The sequence below is a fragment of the Aplysia californica genome, unplaced genomic scaffold, assembly GCF_000002075.1.
Source record: "Aplysia californica isolate F4 #8 unplaced genomic scaffold, AplCal3.0 scaffold00866, whole genome shotgun sequence".
Taxonomy (NCBI): domain Eukaryota; kingdom Metazoa; phylum Mollusca; class Gastropoda; order Aplysiida; family Aplysiidae; genus Aplysia; species Aplysia californica.
In genome coordinates, this window is record NW_004798136.1 from 269,947 (window position 1) to 270,546 (window position 600).

The following is a 600-nucleotide window of genomic DNA, read 5'->3' on the forward strand; positions in this document are numbered from 1 at the left end:
GAGAGAGAGAGAGAGAGAGAGAGAGTCAGGAGGGACAGTACATGGAGAGAGAAAGAGAGAGAGAGAGGGAGAGAGGGAGAGAGAGGGAGTGAGAGGGAGTGAGAGAGAGGGAGAGAGAGAGAGAGAGGAGAGAGAATCAGGAGGAAAGGAAGGAGGGACGGTACATGGAGAGAGAGAGAGAGAGAGAGAGAGAGAGAGAGAGAGAGAGAGAGAGAGAATCAGGAAGAGACAGACAGACAGAGACCAAAAAAAAGAGGAGGAGAATCACAGCCGTGAAGTGGACACAAAATCGTCTGCGTTTATCTGACATCGCTGGAGGCTACAAGTCAAATGAGAAGTTAACGTGACAAGAAAGAAGAAGAAAAACAAGACTCTTTTGACATGTCTCGAGACACAATAAATGAAAAAGGAGCCATCTAATTTTAAAAATGGAGCGTAAAATAAAAGGGGAAACTATTGTGAGACAGCTACCTAGTTTAGGGGGTTGGTGGGGACCCGGGGGGGGGGATCCTAAAATGGCTAGAAAGGAACAGTCTAGAAAACTCAGTCATATCCAAGGAATGGCTCAATAAATTCCCCAGCATGTCGGAAGATTGGGTT